Source organism: Aegilops tauschii, chromosome 5, assembly GCF_002575655.3.
Source record: "Aegilops tauschii subsp. strangulata cultivar AL8/78 chromosome 5, Aet v6.0, whole genome shotgun sequence".
NCBI lineage: Eukaryota > Viridiplantae > Streptophyta > Magnoliopsida > Poales > Poaceae > Aegilops > Aegilops tauschii.
The window spans coordinates 291823085-291839976 of record NC_053039.3 but is presented as its reverse complement, the minus strand read 5'-3'; positions in this window follow the sequence as shown (position 1 = coordinate 291839976).

Genomic DNA, 16892 nt, shown 5'->3' with positions numbered 1-16892 from the left:
ACCCCGCTCGAGAATCTGCGAGCCGCTCAGGCGGCGGCAGAGGAGCTCAATGGGTTGGGGGCCGATGAGCTCCCCTACATGACAAGACGGATCCAGCAGCTGATCGACGCGGCTGCAGAACGGCACGGAGCCGGCGCCCGTGCTGATAGTCATCCCCCGCGCCGGGAGCACACCGCGACATCCCGCTCGCCGACTGCGAGCGGCACGCACCAGAGGAAAGACAAGGAGCCGGCTGCCAGCCGCAGCCGGACTCGCATCACTATCGAGCGCGACGCGGATGGCCGCCCTCGGGCGGTCGAACACCAAGGAAACCTGCCGCCTCCCCCGCCTCGAAGAGAAAGGCGCCTCACTCCGCCGCCCATCACGCATCCGACTCTTGGCGACCGACTCGGCCGCTGAGAAGGAGTCGGCGAGAGTGACGCCCGCCACAGGATCGACCGCCTTGCTCGATCCTTGGCGTTAGAAGAAGAAGACGATGTCGGCCCGCCATGCTTTGGCCCCCGCATCCGCGACGAGCCCTTCCCCAAAGGGTTCTCGCTCCCCAGAGACACACCCAAGTACAACGGCTCAGTGAAGCCGGAAGATTGGCTCATCGACTACTCCACAGCCGTCAGCATCGCTAACGGCAATCGGCGCGTCGCCGTGAAGTACGTCCCCTTGATGCTGCAAGGGACGGCGCGCACGTGGCTCAACAGCCTCAAGCCATACAGCATCAACAGCTGACTGGACTTCACTGAAGTTTTCATCCGCAACTTCACCAGCACCTACAAGCGACCTCCCAAGCCTCGCCAGCTCTCCCTCTGCGTCCAAGGGCCCAACGAGTCGACCCGCGACTACCTCACGCGATGGGCCGAGCTCCGCAACTCCTGCGAGGGAGTGCACGAGGTCCAGGCCATCGAGTACTTCACTGTCGGGTGCCGAGAGGGCACCCTCCTCAAGCACCGACTCCTCTGCGACGAGCCGGCTACCCTCGATGAGTTGCTGATCATCGCCGACAAGTATGCCACTGCCGACTCCTCCATGAAGACCGAGCTCCGAGTGGACGCCTCGGGGAAGGTAGTTGCTCCGGCTCCCAAGACGCCGGCTGGCGACCCAAACCGGCGCCCCTACCAGAACGACCACAAGCGCAAGGGCCCCATGCCGACTTCCTCCAGTCGGCAGGTGGCCACAGTCGAAGACGAGCAGCCCGAGGAGCGGCCCGCTCCCAAGAAGAAGGGAGGCCGGCCGCCCTGGCAACCGTCCTTCTCCTACGAGCAAGCACTCGATGCTCCCTGCAAGTTCCACAGTGGCGCGAAGCCGTCCAACCATACAACACGAAAATGCCACTGGCTCACCCGCATCACCAAGGGCGAAGGGATGGTGCCGCCTCCGCCTCCCGGCCCGCCGCCTCCAGCTCCCCAGCAGCCGGCGGCCCGGCCTGCAGTCGGTGCCATCCAAGACGAGTTCCCCGAAGCGCACGATGGCTACGTCGTCTTCACAAGTCAAGTCGACGACAAGCGCAGCCGACACCGGCAACACCAAGAAGTAAACGCAGTCGCCTCTAGCACCGCCGAGTTCATGCACTGGTCGGAAAAGCCCATCAGCTGGAGCCAGGCCGACCACCCAGAGGTGATGCCCTCGCCTGGCTCCTATGCTATGGTCCTAGACGTCACCCTCGCGACGGAGAGGCGAGTTGCCAGATTTTCCCGCGTCCTGATAGACGGCGGAAGCAGTATCAACATACTGTACCGCGACACCATGGACAAGCTGAACATCAAAGCAAAGCAGCTCATGCCGAGCCGCACTGTCTTCCATGGTATCGTACCCGGCCTATCTTGCTCTCCAATCGGCAAGATCAAAATGGATGTTCTCTTCGGAGACAAAGATCACTTTCGCCGGGAAGCAATATGGTTCGAGGTGGTGGATCTGGAGAGCCCCTATCATGCACTGCTTGGCTGACCTGCTTTGGCCAAGTTCATGGCTGTGCCCCACTATGCCTACCCGAAGATGAAGATGCCGAGCTCGAAGGGGATCATCACGGTAGACGGCGACTACAAGAAGTCCATCGAGTGTGCCATGGCCAGCAGCCGGCTGGCCGAGTCCCTCGTGGTGGCCGAAGAGAAGAAGATGTTGGAGCGGGTTGTGGCCATGGCCGGCAAGCAGCCAGCCTTGTCCCCCAACCCCAAGGACGGTGATGCGCAGGGCTCCTTCCAGCCTGCGAAAGAGACAAAGAAGATACCTCTAGACCCAGAGCACCCGGAGAGGTTCGCCGTGATTGGGGCGAACTTGGACAGTAAATAGGAAGGCAAGCTCGCCGACTTCCTCCGTGAGAATCGAGACATCTTTGCATGGTCCCCAAAGGACATGCCGGGTGTCCCGAAGGATTTCGCTGAGCACAAGTTACATGTCCGAGCTGATGCGAAGCCAGTCAGGCAACCCCTCCGCCGACTATCAGAAGAGAAGCGAAGAATCGTGGGAGAAGAGATAGCCCGGCTCCTTGCAGCCGGCTTCATCATGGAAGTCTTGTTTCCAGAATGGCTTGCCAATCCAGTTCTGGTTTTGAAGAAGAATAACAAGTGGTGCATGTGTATAGACTACACAAGTTTGAACAAGGCCTGCCCAAAGGATCCGTTTGCTTTGCCACGGATTGACCAAGTGATAGACTCCACAGCCGGATGCGAGCTGTTGTGTTTTTTGGATGCATACTCAGGGTATCATCAGATCAAGTTGGACCCGGCTGACCGCCTGAAGACTGCCTTCATCACACCCTTTGGAGCTTTCTGCTACCTGACAATGACATTCGGCTTGAGAAACGCCGGTGCCACCTTTCAGCGTTGCATGCAGAAATGTCTCTTGAAACAACTCGGCAGAAATGCCCACGTCTACGTAGACGACATTGTGGTGAAGACAGAGAAGCGCGGTACCTTGCTGGAAGACCTGAAGAAAACATTCGCCAACTTGCGCCGATTCCAGATCAAGCTCAACCCCGAGAAGTGCGTGTTCGGAGTGCCAGCCGGCCAGCTGCTAGGCTTCCTGGTCTCCGAACGCGGCATTGAGTGCAACCCTGTCAAGATTAAAGCCATCGAGAGGATGGAGATTCCCACCAAGCTGCGAGATGTGCAGAAGTTCACTGGCTGCTTAGCCTCCCTGAACCGTTTTATCAGCCGACTAGGAGAGAAGGCCCTCCCCCTGTACCGACTCATGAAGAAGTCCACTCACTTTGAGTGGAATGATCAAGCCGACCAAGCCTTCCATGAGTTGAAGAAAATGTTGACCACTCCGCCTGTCCTGGCCGCGCCGACTGAGAAGGAGCCCATGCTCCTCTACATCGCCGCGACAAGCCGAGTCGTCAGCACTGTTGTTGTGGTCCAGCGCCCGGAGGAAGGCCGAGCCCAGCTGGTCCAGAGGCCAGTCTACTATCTCAGCGAAGTACTGTCTAGCTCAAAGCAAAACTACCCGCACTATCAGAAGATGCGCTATGGGGTATACTTCGCTGCCAAGAAATTGAAGCCCTACTTCCAAGAGCACCCCATCACGGTCATGTGCACTGCCCCGCTCGCCGAGATCATAGGCAGCAGGGATGCATCCGGCCGGGTGGCCAAATGGGCCATTGCCTTGGCACCCTACACGATCTTCTATCAACCCCGCACCGCCATCAAGTCGCAAGCATTGGCCGACTTCCTCGTCGACTGGGCCGAGACCCAGTACTTACCGCCGGCTCCCGACTCCACCCATTGGCGGATGCACTTTGACTGGTCCAAGATGCGCATTGGCTTGGGAGCCGGCATCGTCCTCACCTCTCGCAAAGGCGACAAGCTCAAGTACACGCTGCAGATCCACTTCGCCGCCTCCAACAACGTGGCCGAGTACGAGGCGCTCGTACATGGGCTCCGGCTAGCCAAAGAACTCGGCATACGCCGGATCCTGTGCTACGGCGACTCAGACTTAGTGGTCCAGCAATCATCTGGCGACTGGGACGCCAAGGACGCAAACATGGCAAGCTACCGATTCCTCGTCCAGCAGATGAGCGGATACTTCGAAGGGTGCGAGTTCCTTCACGTGCCAAGGGCCGACAACGACCAAGCAGATGCCCTAGCACGGATCGGCTCCACCCGACAAGCCATACCGACGGGCGTCTCCCTCCAGCGCCTCCTCAAGCCGTCCATCAAGCCGTCTCCAGAGCCGGATTCCATCTTCGTACCGCCTGCGCCAGAAACAGCCGGATCCGGCTCAAGAAATCCCGCAGGCGGCGCGGGGACTTCGACGACTGTCCCGGGGACTGACGTAGTCGCACCCGGCCCAGGGACTTCATAACCTGGCCCGGGGACTGCAGCAGTCGGCCCGGGGACTGCAACAACACAAGAAGCGGTGGACGACTCCAATGCAACACCCAACCCACCCACCCGAGTCATGGTGGCCACGTTAACAGCAGAAGAAGTCACAGCTCCCTCATGGGCCCAGCCCATCCTCAAGTTCCTAGTCAGCAGAGAGCTGCCGGCTGATGAGATCGCAGCAAGACTAGTGCAACGATGAGCCGCAGCATACACAATAATCAACAGGGAGCTTGTGAAGCGCAGCGTCACTGGAATCTTCCAGCGTTGCGTCGAGCCATAAAAAGGAGTGGCAATCCTCAAAGACATCCACCAAGGCGAATGCGGCCATCACGCCGCCTCAAGATCCCTCGTGTCCAAGGCTTTCCGCCATGGGTTCTTCTGGCCGACTGCCTTGGAGGATGCTAAAGAAATAGTCAAGACCTGCAGAGGATGTCAAGTCTTCAGTTCCAAACAACACCTGCCGGCTTCTGCCCTCAAGAGCATTCCCCTCACCTGGCCTTTTGCCGTCTGGGGACTGGACATGGTGGGCCCTTTCAAGACGGCCCGCGGTGGCTTGACACATCTACTCGTTGCTGTGGACAAGTTCACAAAGTGGATCAAAGCAAAGCCGATTAAGAAGCTGAACGGGCCGACTGCCGTGACATTCATCACCGACATCACTACTCGGTACGGCGTGCCGCACAGCATCATCACCGACAACGGCACGAACTTCGCCAAAGGCGCACTGGCACGTTTCTGCGCGACACAGGGCATCCGACTGGACTTAGCGTCCGTTGCCCACCCGCAGTCAAACGGCCAAGTCGAGCGAGCAAATGGACTTATCCTCTCCGGCATCAAGCCCCGATTGGTTGTACCACTGGAGCGATCGGCCGGCTGCTGGCTCGAAGAGCTGCTGGCTGTCCTCTGGAGTCTGCAAACTACACCCAACAAGTCAACCGGCTTCACTCCATTCTTCCTTGTGTACGGTGCCGAGGCTGTCATCCCAACAGACATCGAGTTCGACTCGCCTCGGATCACCATGTACACGGAGGAGGAAGCCAAAGAAGCAAGAGAAGACGGCGTCGACCTACTGGAAGAAGGCCGGCTGTTAGCCCTCAGCCGGTCCGCCATCTACCAGCAAGGCCTGTGCCGCTACTACAACCGCAAGGTCAAGCCAGGATCCTTCCAAGAGGGCGACCTTGTGCTCCGGCTGATCCAGCGAACAGCCGGCCAGCACAAGCTCTCGACCCCTTGGGAAGGCCCCTTCGTCGTCAGCAAGGCACTCGGCAACGACTCCTACTACTTGATCGACGCGCAAAAGCCAAGAGCACGCAAGAGAGACGACTCCGGCAAGGAGTCGGAGCGACCATGGAACGCAAACCTCCTAAGACGATTTAACAGCTGAAAAGCAGTATGTATCACGCTACCCCTTTTTATTAAGTTACAAACCAGCAAGCCCCCCGAACAGTACTCGGGGACTGCCTTTTATTTATCTATGAATGATGAGTGTCATATCCATGAATGTATTATTACATTTTGAACTCTTGTCCGGCACCGGGTCCGACTAGTCGGCCCGGGGACTGGCCGCCTTGAGCTATATTCTAAGTTCTTCCCGAAGTCAGCAAAGTAGTGTGCCGGCTCCTAAGTCCTCCCTTGTTGAAAGTCGCAGCTCAAAGAACTGACTGTCCGACTAGCAAGAGGAAAGACAGAAAAGACGCCCACACGAAAAACGGCTAAGGAACAACTAACCCATATAGCAAAGAGACGGCCTCCATATACGCCTGCCGGCTGTCACAGCAGCCGGCTGGCCGGCTTCCTAAAAAACTTAGCTTAAGTCCAGCAGAGCTAAAAGTACTTCCCCCTCCCCAATCGGCCAGGCACTCCCCGGCTACAGTTTGTAGAAAAACTGTTTGACTAGGGAGGCGGCAACCAAGGGAGGGCGGTAAAGAAAAAAAAAGCAGAAGGACAAAAAGTGAAAGTACAAGGGAAGGCCGATTGCATAACTTATATACATAAGGCCGCCTAAAGGCTGGCAATAGACTTGAGTTTCAATACACCCAGTGGGTGGAATTGTGCAGACTTAACCAAACATTGTTCAAAGTAACAAGACAGGAAAACAAAAGAAAGAAGACTAAGGTGCGACTTGGAGGCCGAACTGATCGGTGAAGGCAGCTCGCCGGCTGAAGGAGTGGCCGCCTAGTTGGTCCCGGCCTGACCACCTCCCGCGGCAGGAGACGCACTCGCACGCGACGTAGTGCTGGAGGCGCGGTCAGGCTGGCCGGCTTCTCCACCAGGCGGCTCGGCGTCTTCACCTTCCTCTTCTTCCTCCTCCTTGCCCTCGTCGCTTGAGACGATCTCCTCCGCCGAGTCCTCGCCATGCGCCGGGTCCAGCCCGAACCAATCTTCCGGCTGGGCGACTCCATTGTCGTCCACCTCGGGGGCGAAGACGTTGGTGTCGGTGTAGTCGGCGATCGCCGAAGCTCGCCGAATGATGGCCGGCCGCACCGGCTCTTGCTCCATGTCGGCTTGCTGCCGCCAGGTCGCCAGCTGGTCCAGGTTCAGGCCGGGATACCAGGCCTTGACGAACTCCAGTGCCCGCCTGGCGCCAGAGCGAGCCGCCGACGCCTTCCAAGCCTCGAAGCGGCCGACGGCCACCTCCAGCCAGTCGGCGGTCCGGCTGGGAGTGCACGGGACCACTTGGCCGGGCCAGAGGGCGGCCAAGACCTGCGACCCAGCACGCTGAAGCCGGCGGAGCAGCCTGTGAGCCGGCTGGATACGAGCCTGGATCGCCAGGAGCTGCTCCTCCAGCGAGCGGCCGGCGGTCGGCGAGATCTCGAAGCCGGCTTGCCTCTTCGCCTGGCGACGAGCTTCGATGGCCTGGTTGGCAGCAGTTGAGTAGCCGGGGAAGTACTCTGCGCGAAGGAGAAAAGGAAAGAAGAACACCAAAATCAGAAAAACAAGCCGAAGTGGCAGATGGCAAGAAAGGATGAAGGGATAGACGACTTACCGTCAACCAGGTCCTCAATCTAGCCATAGCCAGAGACCAGAGTCTGCCTGGCCTCTGCCCAGCCGGCCGCCTCTGTCTCGAACTCGGCCTGAAGGGCGGCCTCGCGATCCTGCGCAGCTTTCAGCGCAGCCTTGTGGCTTCCTCCTGGTCGGCCAGCTTCTTGACCAGGCGGTCGCGCTCCTGCACCAAGGCGGCGAGCTCCGCGTCCTTGGCACGAAGAGCAGTCTGGGACTCCCCCAGCTGTGCTCTCAGACTGGCGTTGGCCGCTGCAGAGATAGAAGAAGAAGAAGAAGAAGAAGAAGAATGAGAAATCATCAAGGAAGATCCGAGCCGACTGCTCAGCAGTCAGCCCGAATCTCGGGGACTACACCCAGTGGGTGCGCTGACGCGCCCCCACATGAGATAAAAATCAAGTCACATACCTCGGCTTTCCGTGAGATCGGCGGTCTTCTGAGTCAACTCCCGAGCCTGGGAGTTGAAGGCGGCCGCTCGGAGATTGTGGTAGTCCTGCAAGACGGACAGAAGACCGACGTGAGAACAAAAGCAACAAAAACAAAATTCTCCAAGAAGTTCCAAGCCGCCTGCTCAGCAGCCGACTCGGAACTCGGGGACTACACCCAGTGGGTGCGCTGACGCGCCCCCACGAGAGAAATCAAGTTCAAAAAGAGCAAGATGAGGATACTAACCCGGATGGCTGCCCGTGTGGCGAGGAATTCGTCGGTGAACTGCCTCAGCGCCGCGGCTTGGCTCTGCAGCCGGGTCCGGACGTCTTGCGTGGCAACGTTCACCACGGCCGACCCTCCGCCCGGCGTCCACCCCGAGGTAGCGCTGGCCGCCTCCGCGTCTCGAGCCAACGAGCTGGAGCCCACGGCCGGCTGTGGCTCCGACGCAGCCTTCTGCGGTTCAGCCGCGGCCTTCCCCGCACGCCAGCTTGACGGAACCCGGACCGCCACCTCAACCCCCGCGGCCGGCTCGCCCCCCGCCGACTGTGCGGGCGCAGGCTCAGGCTGGCGGCCTTGGGTCGCCCCAGTCGGAGGAGTCGGCCCCGGCGCCTCCCTCAAGAAGATGACGTCGTCGCCGCTCCCTCCCAAACCCGGCTGGGAACCGCTGGCTCCCCCTGGCGAGGGATCCGCGCCCCCGGGCGCCATGGTGCGCAGGGGGGTGACCATCAAGGCCTCCCCTGCCGCCGCTTCGGCCTCGGCCTCTGCCTGGGCCTTGGCTGCGGCCTCGGCAAGCGCCTTCGCCGCCTCCTCCTCCCGAGCTGCCTGGACGGCGACTGCCCTCCGTGCCTCCGCCTCCCGCGCTTCCTGCTCCTCCCGCACCTCCCGCGCGTTCCTTTCCGTCGCCTCCAGGAGGGCGGCACGGGGATCTACGCGGCGGGTGGTGCTCCTAGAGCCCCCTGGCGACTCGACAACGGAGCCGGCAGCCGCCCGCTCAAGTGACAGTGGAGCACTGATCATTGAAAAAGAAGACGAAGACTCAAGAACCATCAAAGGAAAGAAAGAAGGACAGTACGAAGAAAGAGAGAACTTACGCCGATACCGTCTGCGGCTGCTTCACCACCTTGCGGAAGCGAGCCGCCTTCGCGGCCGCCTCTTCCTGCCTGGTGGCCGCCGCCCCACCCCTAGGCTTCTTCGTCCGGCTGCCGAACATGCCCTGGGTGGCGCGACGTTTCTGGCCTCTACCCCGAGCAGGCTGCGCGCCGGAAGAGCTGCGCCGTGTCCGGGGGCCGGCTGGCGGGGCGGGACGGCTTCGGCTTCGTCTTCGTCTGGCCAGTCCTCGAAGGTAGCGGTAAACCCGGAGCCGCCTGCTTCACCGCCAGCCGGCTCGGTGGCGTCCTCCATATGGACTGCCCCCAGGTCGGGGTCCTCCTGGTCGTGCTCGGTCCGGTCGGGGACGAAGCGGCGCTCCGCGTCCGCCCCGCCGGCCGATCGAAGCAGAGGACTCTGTCAAAAAGAGCGAACCGACGGAGTTAGAGTCGGCCCAAAGGAACTCGGCGACAAAGCTGAGAGAGAGAAAGAGAAAAAGAGAAAGGGAGCGTACCGTAGGCAGGGGATTGGCGCGGCTGTATGGCTCCTTGCCAAATTGCCAGTCATCGGAAAGCTGGCAATTGGCGAGGTAGTTCACCATGTCGGCGGCGTCAGGCCGCGGCATCTCCTTGGTACACATCCGGCTCGGATCGAGCTGGCCGCTCATCTGACAGATCAGATGAGGCCGGCTCTGGAGCGGAAGGACCCGGCGCGTGATGAACGCGGCCAGGAGGTCGGGCCCCGTCAGCCCCTCCGACTGGACCATCACCCGCAGGCGGGCGATGGCGGCGTTTCCTCCCTGCGACAGCGTTACCGCCCGGAAGGACCACTGGGGCAGCCTCCCCGCCGGCGGGCCGGCTACGTAAGCCGGCAGGTTGAGGTAGTCGCCTCGGGGAGCGATGTTCCGCACGTAGAAGTATGACTTCTGCCACTTCTTCACCGATTGGATCAGCGTGATGACGGGGAAGGGGTTGTCGGCGCCCGATCTCCGCGACGCGATGAAGGCGCCAGTGTGGGCTGGCACGCCCTTGCTGCGCGTACCCAGCTTCGACTGGAAGAACTCCCCCCAGAGCTCGAGGGTGGGGAGGACGCCGAGGTAGCCCTCGCACAGGGTGACGAAGGCCGACAGAAGCACCACCGCGTTGGGGGTGAGGTGATGCGGCTGAAGCTGATAGAAGTCCAGCCAGGAGCGGAAGAAGGCGCTCACTGGCAGGCCGAAGCCGCGCAGGAAGTGCGAGCGGAAGACCACCCGCTCGCCATCCCGCGGCGCCGGCCTGATTTCCTTCTCCGGCACGAGGCGGACCTCCACTTTATCCGCGCTGGGCAGACGCCGGGTGTCGCGGAGGAAGTCGATGTGGTCGTTGTGGACGATGGAGCCGTCCCAATCCCCGCCAAGCTGCTCTACGTGGGGAGGCATAGCGGAAGCTAGCACGGCGGCGGAGAAGCGTGCGAAGGAAGAGCGCGGCGGCGAGGCGCTGCCGCAAGAACGAGCAAGGCGAGAAGACGAAGGAAGCGGGAGGAGCGTGCGAGGGTCTGCCGCCCTCCACCTCCCCCTACTTATAGCCTCACGCGGCCGAAGAGGTCGGACGTGGGGAGGGACGTGGGATTAACTGCGCCCACTCCCCCCACGTCTCGCGTTTATTGCGCATAAGTGCGAGCCGAAACTGCCACACGGAACGTGCGGGCGGTTTCGGGATACAAAGGATCCGCGCCTGGGCCGGGGCGCGGACGTGGCGGGCCCCCTCCCTGCGGCAATGTCCCGTCACGCGGGTGGGCCGGCAGGCTTTCCGGCCACGTGGCACGCCAACGGCCCGAGGCCGGCCCGCGGCCCGGTGCGCGAGCTTGCGGGTTCCCGCCCCCCGACTACAGAAGAATTCGACTAAAGGCGGCACGCCTGCACCAAGGCCGGCTCCTAGCTGCCGGCTTGTCTCGATAGGAAGCTGATCGAGCTTCTCGAACCCCACTCCACCTCGAAGCACAATCAGCTTCGGGGACTACTGTCGGAGTAATTGTCCACGGGTAGCCTAACCGACTACCCCTGGCTCTTCAGAAAATTTTATCAGGCCTTTGGGCCTTCAAGCACTCCAAGCATTTGGGCCGCCTTCCCCGGCCGGCTACCACTAAAGCCGACTCCCGGAAGGTGACCCAGCCTCACCGACTCCAAAAAGCCGGCCAAGAAGGACGCCGACTCCTAGAAGCCGGCCAAGACCACAACCGCTCCTACATAACGACGACCTGACGGGGCATGGCCACAGTGCGGCCCACGACCCCCGAAGCCCGAGGCAGGCATGGCTACAGGAGGCCGTACGGGAGGGATGTCTCCCGCGCGGCCCGGCACTGTAGCCACGCCAGCCGCGACGTCGTCCACGACCCCCTCCTGTACGGCCCAAGGACCGCGGGCCCCTTCAGCCAGAGAGAGGCGTGAAGACGGCCCGGCTTTTCCTAGTCGGCCAGGAGCACAGCCGGCCTCCAGAAGCCGGCGACTCCCTTCCTCGAAGCAGGAGCCCCATTAAGGAGACAAGACGAGGTGAGGCTACAGTGATAGCCCCCGATGCGGATCACTGTAGCCACGCTTACCTCGACAAAGCCCTCATCATCAGAGGCGCGGCTACAGTAAGCAGCCGCCGACAAGACCCTAGGCGGTGGGGCCGGCCTGTCGACCGAGTAGCCGGCAGCCGGGGGGACCCACCAGCCGGCGGGACCCAGCAGCCGGCGGAGAAGCCGGCAGGCGTAGACACTGACGGCTGGGGCCAGTTCCCAGTCGGATTACCATTGTACCCCCGGGGGGTAGGGCTATATAAACCCCCCGGAGCACCCATGCAAAGGGTTCGCACCTCTGCATGTTTGGCTTCCAAGCATAGCACACACACACACACACACCATAGATAGAGAGAAGCAAGAGCTGGCCTTGTTCTTCTTCTCCCTTGATCCCAACAGCTCTAGGGGCGATTGTAGCTACTCTTTATCGATCTAGTGATCATGCGGAGACCCCGCAGAGCAGGACTAGGGGTGTTATCTCCTCGGAGAGCCCCGAACCTGGGTAAGATTCGCCGGCGTGCATGTCTTCGCCTCATCTCGTTTCCAGGCACCGGCGACGTTTTGTTGGCTCCCACAATGATAAGCCATCCCTTGGCATATGTCGCACCAACCACCCGACAAATACTAAAAAATAGAAAATGAGCTCATAGACCTTACCACATTCTTGGTTCGGGACCAGTACAGAACAAGGCGTTCCCAGTCATCGTCCAGTAAATGTGTCTCAGGAGAACGCAAGGGAATTTGATGAGTTTCTTTGCCAGTGAAGTACATTTTCTTCAAGTAATTCCAATACTGCCAACAAGCATTCTTGAAGATAGCAGAGGTATTAGCATAGGTTACCTCATCCTGAGTTTCCAAATTGGTCCTTCTCTATAGAGAAAAACGGGAAAATTTGCTATATTATAACCATCATGGAGGTAGGATGTATGGGACGAAGCAAAGTAATTGCCATGAATAACATTAATTACACATAACTCCTGGACAAACACCTGCAACTGGCATTTTCCTTCATCTTCAGTATAATATTTTCAAGATGGGAAGATACGCACATACGATTTAACAACATCAAATGCGATAGATGCTAAACTATGACTAGCTGGTTGTGCTTCCTCCACAGGAATAGATGTACTAACTGGTGGAGTTGGGGTTCGCCGTGATAGTACTGGCCCTTTGGGCACTGGAGCTGCCTTACTAACTGCTCTTGTTTGGGAGCTCTGTGGTGGAGATGGTGATGTGTCAACAGGAACTGGGTTACTATCGGCTGGGGTTGGGGTTAGATTGGGTGAAGCTGGTTCTCTGTCCATCGCAGTAGGGGTACAATCTACGAGAGTTTGGGTTATGTGTGGTAGGGATGGTTCTTGTGCATGTACAACCGGGGTGCTATCTCCACGAAGAGGTAGCACTGTTTTATTTGAAGACCGTGTTTTTAGTCTGCTAGATACTGGCATCACCCGCTCCAATTCAAATGGCTGATAAACAGGAAACATAGTTGAATGTACACACATTGTATGAGAGACAGATGCAATAGATAGTGTGGAAAAAAGAGGGCATGAAATAGTTGACATGTATATTGTTTAACTAAAATGGATAGCATGACATAATTTCACATATATGATGTCTATCTAAACTGGATAGCATAGCATAACATAATTCAAAGATATGATGAATAACTAAACAGGATCGCATGACATAATTCACCTACATGTTATCTAAGTAATCAGGATCGCATCATTTAATTCACATATGTGATTTATATGCTAAACAGAGGGCATTCGATATGATGTCTGAACTAAGAACATGGTGTTGAATATTGTGTATATGATGTCTAAACTATGCAATGCAAGACACCGTATGCATGATATGAGCAGTATAACCGTGCCAAGTTAGAGCATACACCTCAGTGGGGGAATAGGACTGGTCATCTGTCTCTGAATCCATCTCTGAGGAGCTATCGGGACCCAACAAGGGATCTGCTTCGACAGGTAGCACTGTCTGCTCTGAAGGCCTTGTTTTCACTCCAGATTTTTCCATCTCCCACCCAAATGGCTGATTCACAGGAAGAGTAGTTTAATGTACAAACATTGTCGAAAAATGGAAATGTAATGAAGAAAAGGATGGGCAAGATATCATTCAAATATATGATGCCTGGTTAAACAGGATGGCATTGCACATTTCACATATATTATGGCTGGCTAAAAGACATGAGACTGCATAATTCCCATATATGATATAGAAACTAAACAGGTGGCATTACAGAACATGTCTAAACTAAGCAGATGACACATATGATGTCAAAAGTAGGCACTGCAAGGCAACATATGCATGATATGACTAACATCATCATGCCAAGGTAGAGCAAACACCTTGGGGGTAAATAGGAGTGGTCAGCGGCGTCTAAATCCGCCTCAGAACAAATATCTTCCTCTGGATTACAATCTGGAGAGGGGTGGGGGGGTTTGCCATTGAACCCACCATGGAGCGATGTCTGCATGACATTGTATTGCCGCGCAAAACTCTTCTCTTTTTCTTTACATGTTCAGCATGACTGTGTACAATATCTGACATGCATACGAAAAAATATGGTGAGATTATGTAAGGAGAGCATGCAGAAATTTAGAGTGGTGGTAACAACCAGTGGATCGACGTTTTTCCGTTGAACCAAAATAGCCCTAATGGATCGACGTGAATGTATAGTAATAAGTGATGCAACAAGTGTACAACCTCTTTGCCGTAGCCGTGTCGACCTCAACATCATTGGGTTGGTCGCTGAAGCAGTTGAGGCAGAGGTGGCTGTCGGAGGTGTGGAGGAAGATCTGAGGAATCTGTAGACGCTGTCCAGGGCACTGCTCTGTTGTGATGGATCGTTCTGTCGTTGGAGCAGCTCCGGTGAGCCGTAAGACGTCAAGGCTGAAGCAGCACAAGACAGACATCGTCAATCGCAAGTGGGATTCTAATAGCATCTCCAATAGATGATGTAAAATGGATGTAAAATTAACATCACCAAAAACCACCTGACTACAACAGATGAGGTAAAAACTGTTGACTCTGAACTTAACTGTCGAAACTGAAATTTACTGTGGAATCTGAATGCTACTGTCGAAACTGAACGCAATGGTAGCAGAGAGGCACTTGACATGTAGTTTAGGGAGGGCCTGCAGTTCATCTTCAACCTGCACGCCCCTGAGCCGCCAGCCACCATCGGCCGAACCGCCGGCCCCAGCGCCGCCTCGCCGCCCTGAAACAACTCGCCACCGCCGCCCCGGCCAGCCCTCTAGGCCCCCCGCCCCCCGCCCTGAACCCTAAGATAGATAGTGGGGTACCTCTCCGGCGAGCCCCCGTCCCCGCTGCGGGTGGTTCTTCCTTAACTCCGGCGAGCCCCCCCCCCCAACCCCTGAAAATCGACTGACCCAAAAGTCGATTCAGTCGACTGAAGTGTGGCTTAATCGGAGCAGAGCAGCAGCACGAGCGAGGGGGAGAGCAGCAGCAGCAGCTGGGCGAGCGAGCGATTGAGCGAGAGCCGGAGCAGCAGCAGCAGCAGCGCGAGCGAGCGAGAGCCGGAGCAGCAGCAGCAAATCCGGCTAGTATGGACGCCGCCGCCGAAGGGGCCTCGCACTGGGGAGAGCCGCCGTGGAGATGTCGCCCGCGGCGCCGACTTCAAGGTAGCCGCTCCATGGGGGTGCGGGATGGAGCACTGTCGGCGCCGGGAGGTCGAGTTAAGGAGAAGGTGCGATGCGATGAGTGTACAACCTCTTTGGTGGCGCCGAGTAGGCATCGGCTTCGTCCGAGGAGTCGGTGAGGATGCTGCGATTCCGGTGGAGCAGGTTAAGGCGGTGCTGTGGGGATGGAGCAGCCGCGATAGACGAGGCGATCATCAGAGCAGCTCCTTGGAGGTGGAGGACGGGGCGGCTGAACCGGCGGGACGGCGAGATGGACGACGGATCCTCATCCGGGGAGGTGGACGAGGGACGTCGAGCTGTTGCGGTGGACGATGTCGTCGGGGAAGAGGCTCCGGCTGGGCAGCGGTGACGTGGTGGACGGAGGAGGGTGGGGTTTCGCGGCTGGAGCGGAGAGGTTATGGTGGCCTGGGATTTCGAATGGCGAAAAGGGGGCGATGGGACGGGTGAAGCATGACTTAGGGACGCGCTTGTCCAAAATGTAGGGTGTGTTACAAAAGTACCCCCCAATGATTTGAACTAGCGGTCCTTTCGGCTTAGGGTTAGAAGGGGGATTTTGCATGTCGGGATTTGGCAGCTGGAGGGAGTTTTCGCGCGCATTGTAATTTCAGGATAGCAAGGCGCGGGTTGTGAAGGCGCCAGTTTTGGGAGCACGATATCTGAATTTTCAGGATATAACAAGACGCGGGTTGAATTTTAGGGACAAGCCTAACGTGTAGTAATATTGTACTTGTACGTACCAAATCAATTCGCACTTCCCTCAACCAAAAAGAAAACGAATAAAATAAAACTATTCACACCACACAAAGAGAGAGTCTTGCCCCATTTTACTATACAAATGCTATTCAAAGCTACTCCCTCCTTCCATCTATATAGGGCCTAATGCGTTTTTCGATGCTAACTTTGAACAAATATTAGAGCAATGGTATATGACATGTAACTTACACAAAGCACACCGTTAAATTCGTCTGTGAAAGGTTCTTTCAATGATATAATTTTCACATTGTGCATGTCATGTACTATTAATCTTGTTAATAGTCAAAGGCGGTCTTAAAAATCTCATTACGCCCTATATAGATGGAATGAGGGAGTATGAATCCATGTTATGTCCGATTAAATTTTTTCGCTTGCTGTATAATGCATGTAACCTACTCATACCAACATTTTAATGCATTCCAAATGTCTATACTACCGCTGCAATTCGAACTAAATTTGAATTTGTTTCTCTATTTCAATCATGATTGTTGCCAACTTCAACCAACATAGTTTCCTTGCTATCCGCCAGATATAAATCGGACGGCCTATAATGCAGGATGGTAGGCACACCATCATCAACAACTCCGTTTTTTTATAAGAGTAGAGATAAAATATATTAAATGTAGTATAACATGTTCATAACCACACCATGTGTATCACCGTTATATATATTCACACATGCGTCGGTTTGAAACACTATGATAAATTCTTCAAATATCCGAATTCGCTTTTTATAATGAAGTATATATGATCTCTATTCATCTTTTACACCCACACAACCCTCTTATCTTTGTAGCTAGCGCTAACTTTCTCTTGTGCATGCACACGCCCGCATCCCTCTCACCCTCCCTCAGCATTCTCTAGCTCCATCGCGCAAATTCGTCTTTTCACTTTAGGTCGTTCACCCATGGTGTGTGTAGGCCCCCCAGCTCCTTCTTTACGGCACACATCGATCGATATGCCTCTCTAGCCAGGTGTGCCTAGCACAAACACAAGCTTCCCCTCTTCTCTTGTCACCGTCCATGCCTCACTCCCACCACTCTTTTCATCGTTCTTGTACTCGCACAATCCTCCCCCCTCGATATAGTATGCATCT